At 44.1% G+C, this 25,661-nt stretch overlaps 1 pseudogene; it reads right to left on the bottom strand.

Annotated features, from left to right (window-relative positions):
• Positions 1–216: 216 nt before the first annotated feature.
• LOC121152605 lies at positions 217–24,517 on the bottom strand (annotated as a pseudogene).
• Between the last annotated feature and the right edge of the window lie 1,144 nt (positions 24,518–25,661).

The following is a 25,661-nucleotide window of genomic DNA, read 5'->3' as shown; positions in this document are numbered from 1 at the left end:
ACTTCGTTGTGGAAGTTGCGTCCAGCTTTCTACAGCCCCAGATGGACTGACCCCAAACAGACTAAATCAGCAAGAGCCAATTTCCATTCACTGGTGAGGTTCCCAAATTACTGCAACTCAATAAGCAGGTTAGCCTAATCAAGCTGAATTGACGGCCACTCAGTGGAACAGAAGTGATTTATTGGTCTTTAAAAACAGTCTCTGGATTCAGCTTACTTCTCTTTGAAGTCCTTAAAGTATTGTTTCACCAGTTCCAGAGGGCTAGGGCTAGATTTTGTGTGTCCCACGAAGCTAAACAAGAACAAAAACACACAGAAAAGACAGAAAATGGACATAACTCAAGTCAAGATCTCAAGGCTCTAATGACTTGGTGGCCACCTAAACTCAATACAATTTGTAGAAGCTTACCTGAAGCTTCCTGATCCAGACCAAAGGAGTCTACCGGTGTCCTGGCAGGAGTCCTGACTGGGGCTAATGCGCTGTGTCCAGCCTGGCTCTCTGAGTCCCAATGGTGCACCCAGACAGACAGATGACCAGCAGCTCCTCAAGGGATCTCGAGCTTATTTCCTGCAGTGACTCAATCTCCCATTCCACACTTCCAAGAGATAGGGTGGCTGGTGCAACAGAGGAAAAACCCCAGCTCATGCACCAAATGTTTCATCCAACCCAAGTCTCTCCCCAAGAAGTGCAGCACAGACAACTCTGCTAAAAAGCAAAATTCATTGAGGAGACAGGTTAATTAACAAGCTGGGGTCAGCTATCCTTCCTTCAGAGAATGACCCTGATGTACGTGTTAAGTGATTTTTTTTATAGAAAGAGTGAGTTATTCAGGCATAGGAACCAGGTGAGTTGCCATGGGGTCAATGGGTAGGCTATAGGAACCACAGGTGACCACCATGGTAGAAATGGGTAGGTTCAGGAAGCCACAGGAGGCAGCCATATGAACAATGAGTGAGTCAATCATGCAATATTGATTCCTCAAACTGAGCATCACAAACAGGGCATGATAGCCTACTGATGTGACTCAAAAAAGAAACTGGAAAAGCATTGTGTGAAAAAGCATAAAGAGCAGGTTAGCAAACTTATGTAGGCCTGAACCAAGGTGGCTACATTTGTTTCCAAGTGGCCACCTTGTCACCAGATCTTACACAGGTGGCTTGGCCAGAGTTCCTAGGCCTCTAGGCATTCTACTGCCATGCCAATTGCTCCAAGAGCAGGAAGGCTCGCTAACAACATGGTGTATGCAGCAGGCTGCTCTCCTGCCTGCTGCTCCAGATCCAGGTTTGCTCACCATGTGCCCAATGTGCATCTCTAATGCCCCTGCTGCTCACACTAAGGCCAAGTTGAGGGTTGTGTTCTTTTCTAGTTCCCATGTCCCAGGGTCAGGGGCTGGAGGCTTCCAGGGGCACAGCTGCTTCCCTTCTTCCCTGTCCACTCATGTCCCACCCATCATTGCTATGATCTACTAGGTGGGTCTAGCTTGCCTGTGGGGAGTTTCTCCTGGTTTTGTTCTGTGGCTGCTGCCTTTGTTGCCTCTGTGCATGGGTGGATGTGGAGATTTGTCACCGCGCCGGGCCCCAGCCAGTGCATATTCTTACTGAAATGAAATATTGGATGATGGGTAAGGCATAAGCAGTTTGAGGGTCAGAAAATATTAACAGCATGGTGCCAGCTTTTCCAAAGGTTCTTTGGCTACTTCAATGCAATGAGAGCATAGTGGTAGTGTCTGTGTGTGTGTGAGAGAGAGAGAGAAATAAGAGAGAGAAGAGACATAGAGAGAAAGAGAGAGGAAGAGAGAGAGAGAGAGAGAACACTCAGGAATAACCAAATGATTATCAACAGTTTCAAAACCTTGGGGGTATACAGTAAAATATTGAGGCCCTTAACATCATCAACAATGAGAAAGTGGTTGTGAAAATTCCTAATGCTGTTTAAAAACAAAAGATAAAATGAAAGTTAAGATTCTGGAGACTCGTCATGGTGGAATAAACATTAACTGATGGACACAGTAAAGAACCTGAGTCAAAGACACCAGCTTGGGCCCAGCACAATAGCCTAGAGGCTAAATGCTAGTCTGGTTTGTCTGGGATTCAATATGTATGCCAGCTAGTGTCCCAGCAGCCCCACTTCCATTCGTGCTTCACGTTTGTGGGCTGGGAAAACAATAGAGGAGCGGCCAAAGCCTTGAAACTCTGCCCCCTTGTGGGAGACCTGGGGAAGGTTACTGGCTCCTGGGTTCTGACTTCAGATCAACTCAGAGTTGGGAATTGCTGCCACTTGTGGAGTGAATCAGTGGATGGAAGATCTTTCTATCTATCTCTCTTTCTGTTTGTAGATTTGAATTTTCAATAAAAGCAAAATAAATAAAGAAAAAGCACCTGTAATGTCACTGGGATTCACCCATAATACACACACACACACAGACACATTTATGTATACACACACATTCTCCCTCTTTCTATATATAACCTATATATAAAATATATACAATAGTGTAGATTTTAATATAAACTTGAATACAGATTATGTGGATTATATAAAATATCTATTATGAGGAGTTCGGTCCTTGGGCTCAGGGACAACTGACACTCCCTGCAGTGTGGCGACTGTGGGGGGTGCCCCTGCCGGGTCGGACCCAATGCGGGGGACTCACGCCAAAGACACTGCCACAAGGCAGTGAAAGAGTCCTCAGCCTCCCCCAGGACCCAAGAGAGCTCTTCCCTCAGGGTAAGTCCGCCATGAGGGAGCTTGGGAACTGGGAGGAAATTCCCAGCTCCGCCCTGCTGCTAAGACCATGTGGCTGGGGGAGTTTGGGAGGAGTTCGGTCCTTGGGCTCAGGGGCAACTGACGCTCCCTGCAGTGTGGCGACTGTGGTGGGTGCCCCTGCCGGGTCGGACTCAATGCGGGGGACTCACGCCAAAGACACTGCCACAAGGCAGTGAAAGAGTCCTCGGCAACCAATGCACCAAGTGGTGCCAGGATTTGTGTACTGGCTGGCCGGAAGGACGAACTCTGGGGTTTTCAAGATATGTAGTTGCTGCCTGGGGTCACTCATGACTAAGACTAGGTTGAGTTGGGACGGTCGGGCTTGGTCGGGAGCAATCAGTCCGACGGGAACAGGACCCCGGGAACGGTGGGCAAGGATTTGGCGAGTGACAAACAGACACGACAACTCAAGGAAGTTGTATCTGAGTGCCTTTTGCAAAAGCAAGGCCTCAGCTTATATACAATAGATTATTGCAAAAGAACATTTTTCTTTGCTTATGCGTGTGGTTACATTTCTACAAGCAGTTATTCCAGGGAGGTAAACAGGTGTGTTGAGCAAAGATTGTTCTCTAACAGCCCGGTGACAGCCTGCAGTTGCTATTTCTTGTGGACGCAGTTTGGCACCAGTTGCAGTTTTAATCATTAAGTAGTTAGCCCTCATTGTGTTTTGTGCCTTACACTGGTTTTAATATTAACTTGCCTATATTTCTTGTTTTTCTTCCTGTATGGCTTCTTAAGCTATAGTTTTCTACTATAATCTTCTTTCTAGAAATTCTCAAAATTAATCCTAAATAGATTCACTAAAACTAACAACTTAATAGTTTTTATCTCAGACTGTTTGCTATTCTTATCCAATCTCCTGTCAGAAGGCTTCATAGATTTATAAAGAAACATCGAGCCTTTGCCGCACATAAATAGTATTATTCCAGTCATAAAGATAAGAGCAAAGAGAGTACAGCTAGGAACGCCAAGACCACTAGAGATGCAGCCGATTCCGGGAGGCATCCTTCCTTGAAGCTTACGCCTCGGTCCGGCGATTTCTCAAACCGGCTTCTACCGGAGGTGGCGTGACATTGAGTGTAGGTGCTAAGTGAATTTTCGGGTATTCTCAGTGACAGGGTCATGAAAGATTCAAGCAGGCAAGTGGACCAAGACCTAGTGGTTTGGGGGAAGTGTCCAAAAGATAATTTCAGTAAGACAGATGCAACAGCCTAATTATGCATACAGAGATGGGATATTAGTATAGAACATCACTGATCACCACATACTAGCCCACACCGAAGCTATGGATTGGGGCCTCTTTGGCAGTGTTGGGTACCATTGCCCGACTGAGTGTTGGAGTTGTGGAGTGGTCACATTTGGCAGGATCAAGACACTATCCAGCACACAAGAAAACTTGGGCTGGGGCTAGAATCTGTGGGGTTGTGTGGGTCCAACCATTTGGAATACAAGTCCCCCGGGTCTGCTCGCAAGCTGGGGTTGCAGTGGTCTAAGCTAGGTGTGACCACGCCATCTGCCATCACTCATGGGTAAAGGAATCCACAACAGTCAGGGTGGGTCAAGGCAGCAGCACCCAAATGTGCATCTTTAAACAGGATGTGGGGTGGGCCGGGCTGCCACTGGAAGGGGGCAGAATGGGCAGGGCTGAACAAACCTTAACTCACAAGTAACAACAGAAATCAGGTTGGAGCACAGCTCATGCCAGGTAGGTCCTTGCACATACTGATCTGTGTGAGGCAGAGGCACTAAGCCACAGCATCCAAGGGGCCAGGACTAGTGAGGGGCTCTGCCAAGCGGAGACAGAACAACCACCGGCCTACACCTGCTCTATGGCAGGGCAGAGGCCCGGTTGGGGAAATAACGGAACACCCTAGCTGGGTTGAGTTTCCCACCAAGGAGCGCATGGGCTGGAACTGAGGCTACATTCTGATCAGGATATGATCGTAATCTCACTTGGCACAATTGTGGACTGGGATGGGAAGCACCAAGCCAGGCCAAATTCCAACACCATTTGGTGCTCTGGAGGACCAGGGAGGGTTGTGTGACAGACTAGGCTAGGTCCCAGCCCTTACTGAACCATGTGTGAGCTGGGTAGGGGTATGGAAGAGCCGTGGCTGGGTTGAAATATCCAACAACAAGAACCAGCTTGGGTTGGAGGCCAGGCAGGAAAAGCCACTGTTCCTCCTAGGATAGCAGGCGAACTGAGTAGTGCTGGCTCATGGACCCACTGGTATGCATGAAAACTGGCATTGGGAGAGGTTCTGGTGGAGGAGCCTGGGCAACTCCTCTGGCAGGACACAGTCCCATGCAGGTAAGCGCAAGAAGCACAATAGGGAACAACCCAGAACAGGCAATGAAAATTATCCCACTGGCATACACATGGCATGGGTTGGGGGCAGACCAGCCTGAATCTGTTCACATCACCTTCTGGTGAATCCGAGCACCAGAACAGAGTGTGGGTTGAGCCAGGTTCAGTTGCAACACATACCAGTACACAACAAGTAATGCCAAGGTGAGATGAGCCGTACCAGATGTGGCTGCAGCACACAAACAGCACATGTGACAATCAGGGAGGAGGCAAAGCCAACAGGGCAACGTGGGCACCCCTGCTGGATAACTACTTCCATTGGAAAGTGTGAATACGGATGGGGGCAGTTCAGACTAGGCAGGGCTATAGCACCTGTGGGCCTCACAGTGAGCTGACTGTTCTGACTGGTGCAAGTTAAAATTAGAGTGGGTTGAGGGGTGTTTGGGCTTAGCCACAGCGTTAGCTGGCAGAGGCTGGTACTAGGAGCTAATTCTGACAAGTCAAATGCCAAAACCACCTGGAGACTGCATACTCTGGGAGTGGGTGTGGCCTAGTAGGGAAATAGTGGGCACCTCCCTCAGGGTTACCACCCTCACTGGACAGCACAAAACCCAGGCTAGGAGCAGGGGTGGCTTGACAAAAAGGCACCTGCCAGTGGGTGTATGGGCTAGATAATAGATTGGTTGGGTTGAACCAGGCTTCAATGTCCATTGACATGTGCAAGAGCTAACTGGGATGTGGGACAGACTGGACAAGCCTGCAGTGCATACTGGCATGCATGGGAACCAGGGTAGGGGGCAGAACTGGTAGGGGATTTGGGGAGTCGCCCCAACTAGGCTGCAGCTCCAACTGGTTTGCATGAATACCGAGTATGAAGTGGGTAGAATCGAGCTGGACTACAACACCCATTGGTTCACAAGGAAGACAGGGCTGGAAGCCGAACGGAACCAGCAATCGCAACGACCAGCATATGCATAAGCTGATTGGTGTGACGAACAGTGTTGGAGTCTGTACTAGCAAACTCACTCAAGAATCAGATCTGGGATCAACTCAGATGAAGTTTCTTTGGATATTTCTCGAACTGAACTGCTGATCTTGGAATCCCAACCATCAAGAGACTGTCAGCCAGTGGACTCTGAATAGGTTTCATTGCGGTTGGGACGGAGAGATTGGCAGCAATCCAGAACTGATGAACTATCAAAACTGTATGAGCAGGACCCTTGGAGCACGCCTCATGTTGGGGATCGGGGATGGGTGGGAGGTAGGGTGGGGCTTTCCCCTTTGTTACTCCCCTAACCCTAGATACAGGGCAAAATGATTATGTTAGTGTGGAAACAATGATATTACCCACTTTCACCCTGTAGCCCGTGACCCTTTGTACCCTAATAAACTAAGATTATTAAAAAAAATAAATTAAAATAAAATATCTATTAGATATTACTTAATATAGAAATATATTATTTTACATTATATATATGTAATACCCAACTATATAAACATATATTTATTTATTTACTAGACTGACAGATAAGAAGGCACTTTGATCCAAAGGGCTTGTCTGGAATGGGAGAACAGTTACTTGTATCTCTTCCCTGCTGTAGATGTGCACATCACAAAGATCCAGACTGGACAGCACCAAGTGGCCCATCAGGCTCTGTGTTGGCCCTTCTCGCACTGACACAGCACTACCCACCATGACTGGAGACTTCAACACAAGTGCTAATACATCATCTTCTGTGCAATCGCTTCTGAGTCTTCACTAATCCTGCACCAGCCTCACCACCACAGCTGGTGTGCTCCTATAATTCCTTAAGGCTGACTGCAAAGCAGGAGTGCCTTCTTGTGGCCATTGTAAGCCACAGCAAGGAGGAAGAGGAGAGGTTGTGTGCGAGAGAATCTCAGACTATGGCAAATCACTTAATCAGCAAATATCTGATGTTACAATACACTGCACTCTAGGCAGGCATCAGGCTCCACTCCCTCAGTGAAGAAAACTGTAATGAACTCAGCTGCACACTCTAAGGCCTGGACTTAACAAAAAAAGCAAACCTAACTCCTTAAACTGGTTGAGGAGGAGACAAGAGACAACTATTTAACAGGACCACTGCTGCTACAAAGTTCCTGTCAGAAGTCAGAGAGGACTTCGCATGTTTGCTTTCATAAACCCAATCTTTTCAAAACTTCTGCATGTGCAGAATAAGTGAGGCTTCACTTCCTCCTGCTCCAGAGAAAAACAAAACCAAGGGGAGGGACAAAGGTTTCAGTTAGGTACCCTGAGGTTCAAATTCCCAGCTCTAACAATGTACAAGCTAAATAAATTTTCTAGTTCATTAGGCAATTCTGTTTCTTTAATTATAAATTAGGGGTGCATTCAAATATTTCAGTGGGTATTGACAGAATTATCTAAGTAACACTAATTGAGTATTTGGCTTGCTGCCTGATATGCAATAAGTCACTTTTCATAACTTATTATGTGTGCTTCCAGGGACAGGCACTGTGCACACCACATAGAGCTGCTGGCTGCTTGTGGCACCCACTTCCCATAGGAGCACTGGTTCAAGCCTTGGATGGTCCACATCTGATGCAGCTCTCTGCTGATGTGCCTGAGAAAGCAGTGGAAAATATTCGAGAGCTTGGCCCCTGCACCCATGTGGAAGACCCAGAAGAAGCTCCTGTATCTTGATGCTGCCCCAGGCCTGCTTCAAACATTGCAGATATGTGGGGAGTGAATCAATATATGAAAGACACCTTTCTTTATCCTTCCCTCTATTTCTCAAGTACAAAATAAATTTGAAATTTTTAAAAATTCAAATCATGTAAGCTATATTTTGAACAAAGGCCTCTTAGAAAAATTGAAATTCATGTAGCATTTCATAATGCCCAATTCTCAAAAACTTTGGGGACTCCTCACATGTATGAATTTAAAGTGCACACTGACTTATAATTGTCAGTATCGTGTACTATAGCCACACTGAAGCCATTTTGAATATAGAACTATGAGCCAGTGGAAAATCCCTGGCTGGCTAGATGTTTGGGAAAGAACTTATGGAACTAATCACACGCTCAGCTTCAATTGTTTCTAGCAACTCTTTCAGAATGTGATTTATGCTGTACCTGCCGACATCTTGTTACTGATTACCTATGCTATTGTTGATATGCTGGTTACTATTGTGGATATGGTAGCTGCTCAAGAACAATCGGTCTGGAGACCATGGCTTGCATCCTAGTTTCTCCTTTTCTCCCTGAACCTTAGTTACAGAAGAATATAAAAACCCTCAATTAAAATCAATAAACTGACAGCTTGATCAGACATCCTGTCTTGCTGTCCATTCTTCGTGTCTCTTGTCCCTCATTCTCTCCTAGGTGGTTGCAAACCCCATTGACTGTCTTGCTGGACAGGACATATAATCACCTTCCAAACATTGTTGAAGTATCCACCTATATTACATTTGTTGAGCAGGAGCTAAGGAAAATTGACATATTCCAAGGTCCTAAGTCTTAGGGATCACTTCTACTATTAAGAACTCATATGTCTGGGCTCTAAGCATGTGGCCTGCTGCCTCTTAGGAAGAGAATAAATAGGATAAATGACTCTAGCAAAGAAATAATTCATTCATTCATTCCACTGCATGAACTGGCATCCCCTACACATGGCAGGTACTAAGTGTTACTAAATGCAAAAAATTTAAACCTCAGGCATAGCCAGCTTTTAGTCTAGACACCCTGTATCTGAACTTCAGAATGTTGGGCATACACTGGTATTTCACAAATGTGCAAGCGTTGGAAAACTAATTTAGTTAAATTCTCATGATTAAGAATTTACATCTGGGCCTGGCAGGATAGTGCAATGGTTAAGGTCTTCACCTTGAATATGCCGGCACCCCATATGGGTGATGGTTCTGATCCTGGCAGCCCCACTTCCCATCCAGCTCCCTGCTTGTGACCTGGGAAAGCATTCGAGGATGGCCCAAAACCTTGGGGCCCTGCACCCTCGTGGGAGGCCCGGAAAGAAATTCCTGGCTCCTGGCTTCAGATCAGTGCAACACCACCATAACAGGCACTTGTGGAGTGAATCTTCGGATGGAAGATCTTCCTCTCTGTCTCTCATCCTCTCTGTACATGTGCCTTCCCAATAAAATAAATAAATGTTTTTTAAAAATAATTTTCATCTTTTAAGAGAACTGTAAATCTTTGAACAAAAATATTTGAAATGAATTTGCACAAAGTCAAGAAACAAGAAATTTTATCATTTACCATCACGGTATGTGACCTAAAAGGTCAGTTGTTCTGTGTCTTAGTTTCTTCATTTGAACAGTAGACACACACACACACACACACACACACACACACACACGAAGAAACACATACAAATAGCAGTCATACCCTATTTATCAGGTCTATTAACTTGCAGATTTAAGATCAAATTCATGAAATAATAATTCACTTAACAGTTAATTAAAGTCTAGTCTATGCAAGTTAAAGAAAAAAAATTTTAAAAAGATTCAGAAAGACATTATCCCTGACAATGTGAACTTGCATCTAATTTTTAAAGCTTTATTTATTTTTTTATTGCAAAGTCAGATATATAGAGAGGAAGATCTTCCCCATCTGATGATTCACTCCCCAAGTGACTGCAACGGCCGGCGCTGAGCTGCTCCGAAGTCAGGAGCCAGGAACCTCCTCCAGGTCTCCCATGTGGGTGCAGAGTTCCAAGGCTTTGGGACATCCTTGACTTCTTTCCCAGGCCACAAACAAGGAACTGGATGGCAAGAGGGGCTGCTGATATTAGGACCAGTGCCCATGTGAGATCCTGGGGTGTTCAAGGTGAAGACTTTAGCTGCTAGGTCAGCACACTGGGCCTGAAGCTTGCATCTTAGTGAAGAATCCAGACAGCAAACAATCCACCGTGTAAACAAGAAATATGTCAAATACTCCAGAAAGTAATGAGACAGCACTTCCGAGAGTAATTCGGAAAAATACAGGCAAGCTGAAGAAAACTGGACAAGACAGCATTTTCAAGTCCAGGTCTCCATCTATCTCCCCATCCCCCAAATTAACTTATTCTCTAAATGAACAAGGACACATGTACAACATGTTTAATGTCACAATGATCACCTTGGTCATAATCTTATATATTAGATATAGCAACTGTATTGTACCACATCAGGGCACAACACTCACATTACACTCAAGTCAGTTAAAATAAATGGAATGTGCCAGCTTTATTATGGGGAAATCTCAAAACTACAATTATTAGGAAGGCAAGGGCCTGGCACCATGGCCTAGCGGTTAAAGTCTTCACCTTGAATGCACCAGGATCCCATATGGACACTGGTTCGAATCCCAGTGACCCTGCTTCCCATCCAACTCCCTGCTTGTTGCCTGGAAAAGCAGTCAAGAATGTCCCAAAGCCTTGGGACCCTGCACGTGCATGGGAGACTTGGAAGAATCTCTTGGTCCTTGGCTTTGGATTGGTGCAGCAATGGCCATTGTGGTCACTTGGGGAGTGAATCATTGGAGGGAAGATATTTCTCTCTTTTTCTTCTCGTTCCTGTATATATCTCAGTTTGCAATAAAAAATAAGTAAATCTTAGAGAGAGAGAGAGAGAGAAGGAGGCAAAGCACCTGGCATGGTAGCCTAGTGGCTGGAGTCTTTACCTCAAATGCCTCGGGATCCCATATGGGTGCCTGTTTCAATTCTATCAGTTCTGCTTTCTATTGAGCCCCCTGCTTCTGGTCTGTGAAAGCAGTTGAGAATGGACCAAAGTTTTGGGACCCTGCACTCATGTCAGAGACCGGAAGAAGTTCTGGTCTCCCAGCTTCACGTTAGCTCAGCTCCAGTCTTTGCAGCTGCTTGGGGAATCAATGGATGGAAAATCTTCCTCTCTGTCTCTGTTCCTCTCCATACACACATAGACATACATATATATACACATATATATGTATATATACATACATATATACATATATATACATACATATATACATATATATACAATAAAAATAAATCTTAAAAAAATGAAAATATGGTCAGTTACACCACCATTTGTGATGTTGTTCTCCCAAACTAAGTCCTGGTTCAGGTAACAGCTGCTCCATTTTCTTTCTTTTTAAAAATTTTCTACTTCTTTTTATCATCAGTTTATGATACAGTTCCATAGGCCCTGGGATTTCCCTTATCCCTTCCCCTATTCCCTCCTCTTTCACTGATTTCTTCCATATAATTGCCACACTATAGTTCTTCCTACAGAGTCATATGTTCATCATTGTGGGCATGAACTATGGAAGAGAATTGAGCATCTTATTGTCAAGATATAGTAAACAGTTTCATTGGAGTCCATCTTTGTCTGAAAGTAGAGATGCAGACTTTATTATATCCTCACATCTGAATGTAATAATCTCCATTACACAATTATTATACAGCCCCTTAAATGAAAAGTCACAAAGCAAAATGAACAACAGGCAGAAAAATACAAGTTTACTACAATATCATGAATTTAAATAACATGCTGCTATGATTCTTTCCATTACACAGTTACTATACATCCCTTTAAATGAAAAATCACAATACAAAATCAAGCAGATGCAGAAAAAGAAATTAACAGCACAGTGAGGTTAAATAACATGCTACTGAAAGACTAATGTGTCACTGAAGAAGTGAAAATCAAGAACATTCTTGAAGTAACTGATGCTACTGAATGATCTATGAGTCGTTGAAGAACTTAAACAGAAGATAGTGTTTTGAAGAGATGAAACTGACAAAAAAATCTCATGAGATATAGATTCTTCCGATCCTTATTGGTGAAATCTGTTTCTTGTAGGCAACTAATAGATGAGTTTCATTGTTTTATCCAGTTTACTAATCTGTGATATTTGATTGGTGAGTTTAAGCCATTTACATTCATGGTTAATATGAATAGGTGGTAATTTGGTCCTGTCATTTAGCAATGGGTTGTTCATTGACTTAGTCTTCTGTTGTTATTTTACTGGGATGTTCTTCACATTTGCCTTTGGTTTGGTGGATGCTATTCCTTTTCTCAGTCAAGAGAACATCTTTCAGTATCATTAGTAGGACAAGGTTTGGAAGAGGCATATTCTTTTAACTTCACTGTGGAAGAAATTTATTTCATTTTCAAAAACAAAAGGAAGTTTTTCCTGGATACATTTCCCTGGGCTGACAATTCTTTGATTTAGAATCTGGAATATGTTGCTCCTTTCTCTTCTTACCTGTAGAGTGTCCTTGGAGTGTAACTGGCATTCCTTTGTCTCAATTGATTTTTTTCTCATGCATATTTAAGGATCTTTTCGTTATGTTTAATTGAAGAGAGCTTGATGACTATGTGTCTTGGTAAAGATTGTTTTTGTTCAACCCTGTTGGGAATTCTGTACCCCTCCAGGATCTTGTTTCCCAATTCTTTCTCTAGATTAGGGAAATTTTCCTTTATTTTTTCATTAAATACATTCTTAATCCCAGTTTCTCTTTCTGCACCTTCTGGGACTCCCATAACTTGTATATGTGGCCTTTTAATACTGTCTTTCAATCATTGAATACTTTTTCAGTCTGATCCAGCTCTGCTTCCAGCTTTTCCATTGTTTTCCTTTGGTGACAGGAAATATCTTCTAATTTTGAGATTCTTTTTTTTTTTTTTCTGATTCTCCTTCATTACATTTTGGAGTCTCTCCACTGTACTTTTTATTATTATTATTATTATTATTGGAAAGGTGGATATACAGAAAGGAGAGACAGAGAGGAAGGTCTTATATCCGATGATTCACTCCCTAAGTGAGCACAACAGCCGATGCTATGCCGATCCGAAGCCAGGAGCCTCTTCCGGGTCTCCCGCGTGGGTGCAGGGTCCCAAAGCTTTGGGCAATCCTCGACTGCTTTCCCAGGCCACAGGCAGGGAGCTGGATGGGAAGCGGGGCTGTTGGGATTAGAATCGGCGCCCATATGGGATCCCTGACATGCAAGGTGAGGACCTTAACCACTGCGCCACCGTGCCGGGCCCAGCCCACTCTACTTTTAATTCACTCCACTGTATTCTTCATTTCTGATTTGTTCTTTTGAAAATGTCAGACGACACTCTCTCCCTTCTCTTTCTTTCTTTTAATTACATTTAATTTTATAACAACATTTCATAGGCTCTGATGTTCTCCCATCCCCTCCTTTTACCCTCCCCCCATGGTGGATTGCTCCACCTTATTGCAGTATTACGGATCAAATCTAGTCTTGTGTGAAATGTAGTATTACATTGTTAATTAAGCCCATAATGTTGGAAATGGTTGTTGATGTTATGTTATGGCATTTAACTGGTCGGAACGATAATCTCCCTCCTCTTTCAAGAGGCACCCCACCTCCTGGCCTTCTCTCCGAAGGAACTTCTTCCCTCTCCCTTCCCTGCTCACCTGGTTCCTTCGCATATAAACTTTTCTGTTCCTTTCCATTGCCCATTTTACAGGTGTAAATCCTGGATATTAGTCTCCTATCACTTGTGCAGTGTGCAGTAATTTTCTCCCATTCTGTTGATTGCTTCTTTGTTAATTGTTTTCTTTGCTTTACAAAAGCTTTTTAGATTAAGGCAGTCTCATTTGTGCTTTTGATGTCTTTTCTAAGTAGTCTACCAATTCCAATTTGTTGGACAGTGCTTCTGATACTTTCCTTTAATAGGTTCATGGTTCCTGGTTGTAGAATTAGGTCTTTGAGAAGCCCACAGCCATGGCCTAGTGGTTAAAGTCCTCACCTTGAATGCGCCAGAATCCCATATGGGCACCGGTTCTAATCCTGGCAGCTTCACGTTCCATCCAGCTCTCTGCTTGTGGCTTGGGAAAGCAGTCGAGGACGGCCCAAAGCCTTTGGACCTGCACCATGTGGGAGACCTGGAAGTGCTCTGGGCTTCTGGCTTCGGCCATTGGGCTCACTTGGGGAGTGAATCATTGGGAGAAAGATCTTCCTCTCTGTCTCTCCTCCTCTCAGTATATTTGACTTTGTAATGAAAATAAAGAAATAAATATTTAAAAAAATAAGAATTAGGCCCTTGAATCACTTAGAGCTGATTTTTGTATACTGTGACAGGTGCAGGTCTTGCTTCTTAAGTCTGCAAGCTGCTATCCGTTAGTCCCAACAGCATTTGTTGAATAGACCAGGAGTTTTCCCTGGTGTGTTTTCAGTTTTTTGGTCAAAGATTAGTTGGTTATACATATGTGGGTTCCCTTCTGGTATTTCATACCAGAAGAGATTCATATGAAGAGATACAGCACATTTTGTACACCACCCAGAAGTGTTACTTTTATGTCCCAAAGAAATCTGATAGAAGTCCATTCAGAATGGTTTTATTCTGTGCCCCAGAGGTCTCATGAAAGCTTGTCACAACTTAAAGGCACTAAGAAGAAGAAAAAACATCCTCAGTTCTGGGACACAAAGACAGAAGACAGGACAATTTTCAGCAGAGATTGGGAGACTGTACCCTCAACTATGGCAATAGAAGCAAGTAGAAAAGCTAGGAATCTCCAAATGGAAGAATCTGGCCAGCAAAGCACTAAGCAGAATGCCCCCCATCCAGTCAAAAGTAAGAATGAACAGCCAAAAATGAAATGATGATGGAAAACCAGCCTTCCCTGCAGATTTCCAATGGAACAGTTAATCCAGCTTTCTGCTGCCCTGGAAACTGTGGATGAATTAGAGACAACATCTACCAACCTGGTCAAAGGGACTTAATCGGTCCTTCCTCCTCCTCCCTCTACATATGCTTGTTCATGGACTAACTCAGAAATTCCAGAGATCCTCGCTTCTTTGGTGGCAATGTATTTCAGAGATTTAAAAACCAATCCAGAAAAAAAAGAGAGAGAGAATTTAAAAACACTTAAAAATTTATGTTTAATTTTTGTCAACATGAAAAAATATCATCTGAACTTTTAAATTAGTATCAATTAGTATCCATACAACAACACAAAGAAAAATAAACTAAGAAATCAAGAAAAGGATGACATGTGCTGTCACTCATATGACTTCCCTGCTGGGTACTTTCATGAGTCAATGAGGAAAAAACTTTTCCTGCATTTCTCTTTCATTGATGAACTAGGAATCACCGGTGATCAAAAGACATATCTGCCCTCTAAACAGTTATATATGTAAAGCATGACTGAAATGATTACAGAATAAGGTACTGCATAGCAAAGTGCTAAGGTGTGTTTCTCCAACAATTACAGGTAATGGTATGTATCAAACGTTGGTAATTTCACAGAACAAACACATATCACAAAACAGTATTGAATTGCACATATTGAAATTTGAATAAACATGTTTCTCAAAGTTGAACAAAGTGTGAAAGATTAAATATATGCTTTATCTTAGAGCAGATAAGCATACTTGTCTTGCCATTTATTCATGTACGTCCTGGAACGGGCCCAGTACCATGCAGGTCATTGCTCACACAGCAGTGAGCACTGGAAGACTCTCTCTTCAGTCTGTGCAGAGGAACAGGTGTGACAGATTAAGTCAAGATGGCTGTGGTAGCTGAGAAAATAGTCAGTAAGCCTAGAATCTTAGGTCATGGTGGCACACATTGCAACATGAGGCTAAGCAGAGTGAAGGTCAGGTAGCGGCAGCACAATAAAGGTCTAGCTCGTAAGCCTGATGAGGACAATGTGGACCTAGAAAGAGGGGGCGGTTGTGTTAGAGCTTCATGACTACAGTGAAATGACAGAGGCAACTAACTTTCTAGAGAGGAAGGCTTGCATGGCTCACAGCTCTGGAGGTTTAAGTACAAGACTGGCAGTTCCCAGTGGCTTGGTGTGTGATAAGGAGTCTGCATGGAAGAAGGATCACATGACCAATCAGGAAGCAGAGATGGTGGTTGGAGCCAAAACGTGCTTCTGTAAGAACCCTCTCGCAAAAATGATCTTCTGAAACATATTCCCCAGGGACTGAAGTTAGGCTTACTTCCTAGACACCCCAATTGTATTAATTGATTAAATTTCGACTCTCTTAGCATCATCAACTTATAAATTTTGAATTGGATGTCTGCATGAGTTCAGGAACCAAATCATATTGAAACCACTGCAGATATCCATGTGATGAACTTTTCAGCAGAATAACATAATTCAATAAACTATCAAAATGCTAGATGGGGGCCCAGCGTGATAGCCTAGCAGCTAAAGTCCTCGCCTTGAACATGCAGGGATCCCATGTGGGTGCCCGTTCTAAACCCAGTAGCCCTGCTTATCATCCAGCTTCCTGCTTGCTGTCTGGGAAAGCAGTTGAGGATGGCCCAAAGCCTTGGGACCTTGCACCATCATGGGAGACCCAGAAGAAGTTCTGGGCTCCTGGTTTTGGATCAGCACAGTTCTGGCAGCTGCAGCCCCTTGGGCAGTGAAGCATCGGACAGAAGATCTTCCTCTCTGTCTCTCCTCCATTCTGTATATCTGCCTTTCCAATAGTAGTAAAGGAGGACTATGTGATGCTTGTAACCTGAGAGGGCAGCAGAGGAAGGCCCAACACCTTGGGATCCTGCACCTGTGTGGGAGACCTGGAAGGAGCTCCTGGCTTGATTTAATTGGCTCCAGCTGTTGCAGCCACTAGGTGAGTGAATTGGATGATGGAAGATCTTTCTCTCTGTCTCTGCTTCTCTCTGTAAATCTAACTTTCCAGGAAAAGTAAATAAATAAAACAAAAAAATAAAGTTCAAGGGTCCAAGCTCTGGGATAGGGGGTTAAGCCACTGCTTGCCTGCCAGTCTCCCATGCTTGAGTGCTAGTTCACATTCCATCTACTCTGCTTCTGATTCAGCTCCCTGCTGACACACCAGAAGTCCTGCACTCCTGCCACCTAGGGTGAGACCCTGGCAGAGCCTGGCTCTCTAATGCAGACTGACCCATGCCTGACTATTGCAGATATTTGGGGAGTGAACTAGCAGAAAGAACTCACTTTGGTTCTCTCTCCTTTTTTCTGTCTGTTCCTTTCTCTGTCACCCTACCTTTCAAAACAAAAACTATGATTCTTAAACCAAAAACAAAATATAGAGATGGCAAATAATCACATGATGAACACACTGAGTTCCCTAGGTGTCACACGCACATTCAGCATTATGTGGTGCCAGAGCAGTTGTTTCCAATGGTAGCAGAAAATCCCTTGAGCAACGAAGTTCCTCTGGATGTGGAGTTCTTAGTGCACTGAGTGAGAATCTACAACCTGTTTTGTCTGCAGTGCTCAGCATGCTTTATTTCAATACAGAGTGCTCAATGAGCATTACATGAAAAGTGACAAACCTGGGTTTCCGGGAGAGCTGCTTATAAGTCTGATGGAATGTGAAATTAGTGAAACAAATGAAGTAATTCTGTCACTGGCACAGCTGCGCTGCTCCTTCAGAATGATGTGCTTTGCCATGGCATGGAGTTCCCTAGATGTCACATGTCACATGTTACATGCACATCAGTACTATTTGGTGTCAGAGCTGCTGTTTTTATGAAAGCTAAATATCACTTGGGTGCAGAAGTTCTCTCTGGAGTTGAATTTTTAGTTCACTGAGTGAGAATCTACACCCTAGTTTGGTGTAGGGTGCTCAACATGATTCATTTCAATAAAGTACCCTTAGTGAGCATAAGAGGAAAAGTGACAAGACTGGGTTTCTTTGAGAGCTGCTTGGAAGCCTGCTGATATGTGAGGTGACTGACGCAAATGGAGTAGTTCTGCCACAGGAGGACATGTGCTGCTTGTTCAGGATTATGCCATTAACCAGCGCAGTGAGTTCCCTAGGCGTCACATAAATATTCAGCAGTATGTGGAGCCAGAGCAGTTGTCTTCAATGGTAGATGAAAATCACTTGGGCACTGAAGTTCTGTCTATATGTGGAAAGCTTAGTGCATTGGATCAGAAGCTACAACCCAAATTTGGTGTATGGTACTCAACCAGCCTCGTATCACTACAGTGTGCTCTTTGGGCATTAGACAAAAAGTGACAAAAGTTGGTTTCCGAGAGAGCTGTTGGTAAGCCTGATGGCAGGTGAAGTTTGTGACCCGATGGAGGCGTACTGCCACAGGAACACCTGTGCTGCTCCTTGGGGAATATGCCTTTCTCCAACACACTGAGTTCCTTAGGTGTTACATTCATATTCAGCAGTATGTGGTATCAGAGCATTTGTTTTCAATGGTTGCTGAAAATCGCTTGGTCGCTAAAGTTCTCTCTATGTAAGGAGTTCTTAGCATGTTGAGCGAGAATCTAAAACTTGTTTTGTCCAGGGTGCTCAACATGTTTCATTTCCAAGGATTGCATCTATGGGCATAGAGGAAAAGTGACAAATCAGGTTTAAGGGAGAGCTGCTTGTAAGCCTGATGGCGTGTGCATGCACACCTGTACTGCTCCTTTGGGACTATACCATTCACCTACAACACTGAGTTCCCTAGGTGTTTCATGCACATTCAGTAGTCTGTGGTGCCGGAGCAGTCATTTTCGAAGGTACCTGAAGATAGCTTGGGTGCTCAGGTTATCTCTGGGTGTGGAGTTCTTGGAAAACTTATTGACGATATACAACCTAGTTTGGTGTTGGTGCTCATCACAACTCATTTCCATACTGTGCACTGTATGGACATTAGACAAAAAGTGAGAAAACTGGGTTTCTGGGAGAACTGCTTGTAGGCCTAATGGTAGGTGAAGATATGGAATTCTAGTTATGGAATTCGTAGCATGTTGAATAAGAATATTACAATCAGGTTTGGGGTATGGTGCTCAGTGTGCTCTGTGGGCATTAGACGAGAAGTGACATAACTGCGTTTCTGGGAGAGCTGCTTGAAAGCCTGATGGTATGTGAAGTTAGTGACCCAGTGGTGTACTTTTGCCACAAAATATCTGTGCTTTTCTTCTGGACTATTCCCTTTTCCACTCAATAAGTTCCCTTGGTGTCACATGCACATCCAGCAGTCTGTGGTGCCAGAGCAATTGTTTTCAATGGTAGTTGAAAAACCTTGGGTGCTGAAGTTCTCTCTGTATGTGGAGTTCTTAGCATGTTCAGAGATAATCTACAACCTTATTTTGTGTGGGGTGCTCAGGTTGCTTCCTTTCAATAAAGTACCCTTAGTGGGCATGAGAGGAAAAGTGACAAAACTGGGTTTCCAGGAGAGCTGCTTGTAAGCCTGATGGCATGTGAATGCATTGACACAAGTGGAGTATTTCTGCCAGTGCAATGCTTGTGCTGCTACACCCTTTGTGTGGCTGGAGGGGAGAAGAAAGGAGAAGATAGTGAAGGAGATGATAGTGAACTCAGGGGAGGAGGAAGGGAGTCCATGGTGCCAACTAAACTGTATCAAAAAACAATCACCAAAAAGAGCAGTTGGAACTCATATGATAGTTTTGCAGGCTGACAAGATACAAAATGAATGAACATAATGGATGGCTCTTGTATATACAAATAACTCATGTCTGAGAAAGAGCTCTCCAGTCACCTTTAAAATGGCAGAGAAGCATCTTTGGAAGAAATTTAACCAGAGGCTTCTAAGACCTCTATGATGAAAATGGTGAACATTAAAAAAGAAGATGACATTTATAATGTAGGAAATTGTCATCTTCCTTGGTTGGTTGAATTAACATAATCAAAATAGCCATATTACTGATTTATACAGATTCAATACAGTCCCAATCAAAATTTCAATATTCTTTTCAGAGATGGACACAACGATGCAAGAATTCATCTGGAAACAAAAGAGATTACAAATAGCTTATCCTATTTTTAGAATTTTAAAATATCTATGGGCCCAAGTATGGTGTCTCAGTGGCTAAATTCTCACCTTGCCAGTCCAGGATTTAGAAAATTATCTGAATAATTTGACCATTCTTGCATACACAATCAAATAGATCTCTACTTCCTTTGTTTTGTTAGCTCACACAACAAGCATCAAGAACACCCAGGCTTGACACAAGCAGACAAGGGAATCTGTGCCATGGATGGAATATGTGGGTAAATGCGGTACCGGTTACTGCTTCCATGAAAGGAAGGTGGAATCTTCCTCTCTGTTGGTGATGGTCTGTGCATTGGATACTTCGGTGTGTGTGTTTTTGGGTGTTATGGCTGTGACCTGACGGAGGGAGTACTGCTTGTAGATGTGGGTGTCTGGTGTTTGGTGATGTGTAGTTGCTGTGTTGTTTGGTGCCTAATGGTTGATCTTTTTTAACATTCGGATGTGAGTTTTGATGTGATGATGGCCGTATTGGATGTGTTGTTGGTTAGTGCGTTTTTAGTAGGGTGGGCGTTGGTTGCTGAGGGTGCACTTGGATATGTGGTGATTATGGTTGTTGGTGGTGGGGATTGAGTAGAAGGGTTGTTGACTATTGGGCTTTATCATTGTTTCATATCCTTGGTGAATGACTAGGTGAAGGGGATGCGTTGGTCGGGTGTTCGGTTGTGGCTGGTGTAAGGTATGTTCTCAGTGGCCCCATTGGGGTGTTGATGAATGTAGGGTGATGGGGGGGGGGTGAGCGTCTCTTGGGGCACTGATATAGGGTTGGTGCAGTATTTTTTTGTGGTGTGTCTTCTTGGGGTGTGGGATTGTTATTGTTGGGTATAGGGTCAGAGGTGGCCCATGACTTAGATTGGCCCCCCCCGTGGGATTAGGTATGCTTGTTGATGTGCGGGGTTGTGTAAGTTGTCAAGGGTGGGTAGGGTTTTGACCCAGATGGAGGTGTGGTACGACGCTGTCAGTTTTGATCGGGATTTTCTGTTTTCTGTGGCTTTTTTTGAGTTTTAGAATTTTTGCTAACTCTGTAAATGATATAATGAGGACTTATCTTTTTACTTCAACCCTTCTTCTCTCCTCACAGCCCTCCTTTATTTCGTGCCCTCTCTTATTTGTTTTTCTCTTTTATATTTTTTATGTGATTAGGAATTTGATAGATGTTCCTTGATATCCAGCACTGATGGACTTGGTACACAGAGCCAACACTCACATATGTGGACTACTGAATAATGGGCGATAACTAAATTTATTTCTAGCATCAGGCATTTATAGACTGAAGGTCATCTAAGATGAGGGTGGAAGGATTGAGGAATTTACATATCAACAACAGGGAGTTGACATGAGATTATGGCTGTTCCCATAAGCTTGTCCATAGATGCATTCAATTATTCCCACCCTAGGCTGGACTTAGCTCACTTTGTTTTATATAGTCAGTGAATTGTCCTCCTATAATATGTTATTTCTTTCATTCTAGATAGCATGAGCATTTTAACAATTTTCTCTCAATCCACAGATAAGAAACATCTCCCCATCCTTAGTGATGCCTTTCATTGTTGCTGAGCAATTTTCATTCATTTGTTTGATTAAATTTATGCCTAATGATATTTGAAACTAATGGGAATGGCATTTTTCATTGATCTCGTCTAGAAAAGATAATAATTATTGGTACAAAAAAGAAGCAATTTTTAAATGTTGGTTTTGTGTTCTGAAAATTTACAAAATAAATATATTCTTTTAAAAATATTTTGAAAATATGTATTATTAATTTTAAACTTGGAGTTAACAGAGAGAGAGAGGGAGAAGACAAGATTATTTTCCAAGCATAAGATAACTACTGAGACGGCCACAATGACTGGAGCTGACTCAGGCTAAAGCCAGGAGCCAGGATCTTCTTCCATCCATTAGATAAATACTTCGACAAGTACAATGGCTGTGGTTGGACCGAGATAGAGCCAGGAGCTAGGAGATTCTTCTAGGTGTCACATGGATGACAGCAGCACAAACACATGTGCTTTCTACATTTGCTGTCCCAGTTTGCATTTTCAGGAAGCTTGCTGGAAATATCAAGGACACTAAACAGGATGTTTCATCACAGGCTGTCTTTACTTGCTGTGCCACAATACTCTCCACTGGTTTTTTTAGTTCCAAAGGATTTCTAGTAGAGTATTTTGACTTTTTTATATGTCACCTTAAAAACATGGCTATTTTCACTTCTAGCTTTATAAAGCTGGGGTTCTGTATTACTTCTCCTTCTCCAGTTGCTCTTGTTATAACTTCCAACACTGTATTACAGTGTTTAAAGTGGACATCCTTGTCTTCATCCAGAAAAGAGTTTAGATTTTCCTCATTCAATATGATACGAGCAGTTGTTTTTTTATATAGATGTGGTACTTCTGAGTTAAGTCCCTGTTTGTTATCTGACCATGATGGAAATGATGCACACATCCAATATTCATGGTCAATAACAAACATTTATTCATAGCATCAGGCTTTTATAGACTCGAGTCACATATGACAAGAGAGAAGGGTGGGAGGAATTTATATATCAACCGCAAGAGGGAGTAGACTTGAGATTATGGGAGTTCCCATACGCCTGTCTATATTGTGTCCACAAAGGCGGAAGATGTTCCCAGGCACCACAGGTAGTCATGCATGCAACATGGAAAGTTCCACACAACCAGGCTCCTCTTTCTCCTCCTTTAGTTTCTCCTCCTTCTCCTCCATCTCCTCCTTCTCCTCCTTCTCCTCCTTCTCCTCCTCCACTGGCTCTCCATGTGGTTTTCCTGCAGCACACTCTTCTTCTCTCATGATATTGTCTGCCTGCAAGGCCTGGGCCAGCCTCCTCCTTGCCTTCTTCACATTCCAGGCCTGCCGCTGGATGTCTCCAGCAGTCACCTGCCCCCTGGAGGGCTGCTGGGACAGACCCATATCCACCAAGGGGAACAAACGTGGACCAATCTGTGGCTGAGCTAGCGGTGCACTTAGGCCTGCTCTTCTGATGCCCAGCCCCAGCTGACACTGCTGATGTGCCTGGGATTCTGTGTGTAGGCATTTGGATGGCATTGGCAAAGTCCAAGGGGCTCAGTAGTTGTCCCTCGCTGCTGCAGGCCTGGAGTCCCTGAAGCCTCTGGAGTGCACACCACTGCTGTGGCTTCTGCAGGGTAGCCTCTACCGGCGACCTTCGGACCTTGTTGCGTGGGTGGGCAGTGACACGGGTGACTGGCCTCTGGAATATGCAACTTGTGAGCCTTCTGGAGAGCACACAGTCAACAGCATGTTTCTGAGTGACCTTCACCGCACGCACCCGTGGCTTCCTCCGCAGCATGTCAGGGATCATACTTCTTTGCAGCCTCCCCTGAAAGAGCAAGAAGAAAGGGGCACTGGGAGCAGAGTGGCAGGCCAAGGCTGCTTGCCATAGGAAGGTGTGCAATGACAGCTGGTCCCCTTGCACGAGTAGAGGGAACTTTGGGATGTTCCTCACTGTCACAATTAAGGTTTGGGCCTCAGGACACTAGGATGTCAGGAAGTTTGTGGAGACTATTATAGAAACATGCATGCAATTTTGAGGATAGGTACATGTTAATTTGAAATTCACATTGAGAAAGAAAAGGAAAGAGAGCGAGCGAGAGATGCTCAGTCTCACTCCCCATACACCTGTCACCGCTAGGCCTGGGTCAGGACAAACTCAGGAGCCACATAATCTGTCCTGGTCTCTTGGGAAGGTGGCACAAAACCATACACTGCAGCCATGGTGCCTGCCACCTGTGTGCCTATGCAGGAGGATGCACTGGATGGGGTGGAGGTGATTCCTTCCCAGGCAATCCAACACTGACTAGTCGTCCCAGACCAAGAATCATTCAGGACACCTGGAAAACCTCACTTTGAGACCAACTGATCTTCCTGCTCCCCAGTGGAGAATTTGGGAGAGAGCAAGAAAATCAATGACAGAGAGAGAGAGAACTAGCACCCTAGTGAGGGTCTAGCATGCACATGAGAGCTATGAAGTCATCTGGATATAAAACAAACAAGCAAACATAACAACAACAACCACAAACCTAGGATATCTGCCAAGAAATTTATGAACAGAAGAGATTAACTGTTGCAGTGAAGAATCAAATAGCATTCAACTTCCTGTGTTATCAGCTCTAACAAAAATAATTTAAAAAAATAACCTGTTGGGAAAGGCAGATGCTTGACTCAGGGTTCAATCAGTTAGTTGCTTGTGACAACTGAATCCCATGGGGGTTGTGGTCTGAGCCCTAGTTACTCATATTCAGATGCAGCGCCTTCCATGACACCTGGGTAACTAGCATAGGATGGTTCAAGTGCTTGAACCCAGCAACCCCATGGAAAGCAGTACAAAATTCGAGGCTCCTCACCTCACCCTGGCCCAGCTCACAACATTTGTGCCATTTCGAGAGTGAAGCATCAAATGGAGGATGCTCTCTACCAGCATTCAACTCAACTCTACCTTTCTAATAAACAAAGCAATGTGGAAGCAAGCTTGCCTCAGTCATCACACAAGTTCCACAGACAGGAGTGCAGATTGCACTGACCCTCACTCACCTAACACCAGGGGTGGAAACTTCACAAAGTACCACTGTCTTAGGAGCATCTTTGGCTCAGGGGAAAAGGACATGCTTGATGCTTTTGCTGTCCCTGTCGGCTCTCTACTTACCAGAGTAGGCTGAGTTGGAAAAGAGTTGGACCTGCTTCCTTCCATGGTCATAGTGTTGGCTTTGTAACCTCAGTGTGGACCCGCTGATGGCTGGTGGCACCCTGGCAAGTGTGTAGATGTCTGCTCCTGGCTCCTCCTTTCTAGAGGAAGACATGAGGTAATCCCATCCCAGGATATCTCCCCAGGTCACCACCCTCAGGGGACAATCTCATCAGTGAGCAATCAAAACATGCCGGGATTTTTTTTATTTTGACAATCTTTACATAGTTATTCAGGGTAAGAAGGTTCAAGGGCTACAGGAAAGTGGATAATACTAGTATGTTTTCCATATTGTTTCCTTCATGTTTAAAGGGGGGTATTAAGGGAGAAGGCAGACCCAATTTCCCACCATCCCCAGGTCCCGGATGTAGGGCATGCTCTGAGGTTCTTGCTTAAGTGATTTTGATATTGCAACAGTTATGAATCACTGTCAATCTTGCCACTCCAAGCACTATGAGGGCTTTGAAAAATCCACTGATTGACGTAGTCCATCATAGCTGAGATGGTTGGTTGACCAGTTCTGTCTTCTCTCTTTTCTTCGTTAGGGTTCTGAGTCCAGCATTTAGATTAGGAAGATCTCCAAAGAAACTTCTTGTATGTGCTAGCAAGTACAGGGCCTGGCACAGACCATCGCCCCAATCAGCTGGTGGTTGCAATTGCTTGGTTGGTTCTGTTTTCACTCCCGACTTCCACTGGAACCAATGGGTGTTGCAGTCCAGCCTGGTTCTGCCCAGCACATACTTGGCCTTCACATAAACCAGTGGGAGCTGCAGCCTAGCTGGAGCGACCCACAATAACCCCCACAAGGACCGCCCCCTACCCTGGTTTTCCAGTATGTGTAGCAGTAATCCAGTCTGTCCCACACCTCATTCCACCCCAGCCGCTATCTTAGTTTTATGTCCTCCCGTGGAAGTGGTAACCCAAGAGGGATGAGCCCGCTATTTCCCTCCCAGGCCTCTCCCACTCCCAGATTCCAGCTGATGCTGTGGCTAAGCCCAAACAACCCTCGCCCACTTTAATTTTGTTTTCACCAGTAGGAATAATCTGCCCAGCCCAGCGTTTCCCTGATCTAGTCCACATGAGGTGCACAGGTGTGGTAGCTCTGCCTAGTCTGGTCTGCCCCCATCCCAGCCTATGCTCTCCTGCGGGA

This window comes from Ochotona curzoniae, unplaced genomic scaffold, assembly GCF_017591425.1.
Source record: "Ochotona curzoniae isolate NIBS_2020 unplaced genomic scaffold, NIBS_Ocur_1.0 contig_254, whole genome shotgun sequence".
NCBI classification, from domain to species: Eukaryota; Metazoa; Chordata; class Mammalia; order Lagomorpha; family Ochotonidae; genus Ochotona; species Ochotona curzoniae.
Note: the sequence above shows the minus strand (reverse complement) of the source record. Positions and strands in the feature narration are given on the sequence as shown.